Source organism: Eriocheir sinensis, chromosome 52 (genome assembly GCF_024679095.1).
Source record: "Eriocheir sinensis breed Jianghai 21 chromosome 52, ASM2467909v1, whole genome shotgun sequence".
Taxonomy (NCBI): Eukaryota; Metazoa; Arthropoda; class Malacostraca; order Decapoda; family Varunidae; genus Eriocheir; species Eriocheir sinensis.
In genome coordinates, this window is record NC_066560.1 from 3,102,198 (window position 1) to 3,105,208 (window position 3,011).

The following is a 3,011-nucleotide window of genomic DNA, read 5'->3' on the forward strand; positions in this document are numbered from 1 at the left end:
CCCGATCTCTCCACGTCTAACTTCCATCTCCTTGTCATCGCCTGCAGCGCCAACTTCAGGAGCAACGTATGGCCAAGAAGAGGCAGAGTCCCGGCATCCTCCAGCCTTCGGAGCGCGCCAAGTCCGCCAAGTCGAGGCCCCGCACGGCTGCTGGGGGGCGCGGCGGCGACGGGGGCAGCGACGGAGGGCTCCTCTCCCACCAGAACAAGAACCAAGGACTTCACGGTGAGTACTGATGTGACTTTCTTGTTAGGGAACATGGGTGGTGGTGTCTGGAAAGGATGTGCGAGGTGGGACTTATGGAAATATATGGAAGTTGGAGTTTGTCGAAATGATGTAGGAGGTGGGGTTAATGGAAAGGTTATGTATGTTGGTGTTTATGGAAAGGATGAGAGGGTTGGGGTTTATGAAAAGAATGTGAAGGTCGGGGTTTATAGAAGGGATTTGAAATTGAATAGAAGACTAATAGAACGTTGGAAAATACATAAAAGTTAATGAAAATTACTAGAGCGCTAAAAAATGTATGGAAGTTTATGGAAAGTTAATATTGAACCCTGGAAAGTATATAATTGTTAACAAAGTCAATATTGAACGCTGAAAAATGAATAAAAGCTCATAAATGTAACTATAACACTAGAAAATGCATAAAAGTTAATAGAAAGTAACTATAGAGTGGGTAGCGTGACGGCGCCGCGTCCAGGACGACGCGGGTTCGCGCCCCGCCCGGTGCCACAAGCCGGTATTTTCAGACACCGCCGAGTGGCCTAAGACTACTCACATGCTGTCCAGAAGACAACCTCTCAACCCGGAGTCTAGATTCTAGGATCAAAGATGAGCTCCGGGGGGCAGCATGAGCCAATGCAAGATGGCGCCACTATAAATACTTGCCTGCGCCACAACGGGCTGGGCCATACCATCAGGCCCCTCCAAGCAAGCCTACCGGCGCCATAGGCGAAAACGTTAAAAAAAGAAGTTACTAGAACGCTGGAAAATTCATAAAGTTAATAATAGAAGGTTACTATAGTGGAAAATACGTAAAAGTCAATATAGATTAACAGAACGCCAAAAAGATGTAAACAACACATATTTAATATTGCAAGCTTGAAAGCTTATAAAAGTTGGAGAATGATTTGCAGTTTTGACTGCGATGGTTATCTGATGTGGGTCTGAGGTGTGTTGGCGTGCTTGGTGGCGTCTGGAACGACACGAAAATTGGGGGTCATTGAAAAGCATATGAAAGTTAATGTTAATGGGAAGTATATAAGGGTATTAAATAATATTAATATATAATAATGACTATTATATAAGGGAGTTTTATTATTACAAAAGAACATAGAACGTAAGAAGTCTGCAAGAAACCGGTAGTCTATACAAGGCAGCACCCGTAAGCCTAACCCCACCTTGCCTCAGTATCCATGAATTTATCCAACCTCTTCTTGATTGTATCTATATTATTGACACTCACAACATGACTTCCAAGCCTGTTTCACTCATCCTCGATTCCATTAGTAAACTAATTCTTTCCTATTTCTTTGGTGAATCTGAATTTGTCTAACTTAAACCCATTGTTATGTGTCCTACCCGGCTCTTTTACATTGTATTTTTGAGGAAAAGCTTGAAAGTTGGGGTTAATAATGGAATAGTCAGTAATTGGTGTTGAGGTGATTGGGTAAGGTATTATGAGAGTGTTTGTGTTTTATCTGTTTTCTGCAGCATTCAACCGGCGATTGAACGACGAGAAAGTTTCTAGGTTTTGTCAATGTGATATTCATGGCATACTTTTGTTATTGTGCGGTGCTGGGGGCTTGAAGCTTCTTGGAATAACACACACACACACACACACACACACACACACACACACACACACACACACACACACACAGTGCCTTTTTGTGTCTCCTTGCCGCCCTCCTCGTGTCGTTCGCCCCGCGGCCCTCCTGGCGTGTTGTTGAAACCATCTGCTCTGAGCTGTTCTGAGTTCACTACGTGTTATCTACACCTCCTGCCTGCCTGGTGTTGGTGGGCTGGGTGTGGCGTAACAAGTGATGTCAGTGAGTGTGGATAAGTGAAAAGTGTACGGAGAGAGACGCTCACTGAGCAAGATGGCGTCTCAAAATGGCGACCGTGAGGGAGAGGAGGTGAGGCCGGGCCAGATGGAGTTGATCGCTGTTATACTGGCTGGTATGAGGGAGGAAATGGCACACAATCGCGAGGCACAGGCTGCCAGGGCACACGAACAGACAAAGAAGACCGATGCGCTGGCAAAAAAGGCTGATGAGCAGGCCTGCCATCTTGTCGAGGTGCTGTAAAATAACCTCTCGTCTCTGAAGGTGGAAACGCAGCAGTACACGGACCGGGCTTGAGACAGTGTGAAGAGTGAACTATTGGGGAAGGTGCAGTCCATGGTAGGCGAGGTTCAGGGCCTGAGAGATGAGGTGGAGGCCACGGAGAGGCGGCTTCGAGAGGTGTCCACGTCGCATGCACCGTGGAAGGAACCAGTTTTGGCGGGAAGCGGTGTTGCTAGTCTGTGGGGTCTGTTTGGGGCCCTTGGCAGGGAAACCTAGGGCCTCGCAGCGTCTTGTCGGAGCCGGTGACTGCCGCAGGAGGCTGGGAAGCTATCGGAACAACTTCTATGGGACCAGCTGGCGGCAGATTCGGACCAGTTTACCCCGTCTCATTGCCCCCCTTCCCCCCCTCTTTCCCCTCCGGGGCTACACGGGAAGTAGTGCGTCTATCAAGAACCCACCACAGCGTATAGCACTAGCCAGGCGAGAGGAGATGCAGCGCACCGTCAACGAGTTGGCGGCCCAAAGGGGTTATTGAATGGTCAGGCAGTCGGTGGTCATCAGCGGTAGTACTAGTTAAGAAGAAGGACGGTATGTATCGCTGCTGTGTGGACTACCGGGTGTTGAATGACGTTACTGTCAAGGACTCTTACCCCCTGCCGAGGATCGACGACACACTCGACGCTCTGGTAGGGGCCAGGTGGTTCTCCACACTCGACCTGAAGT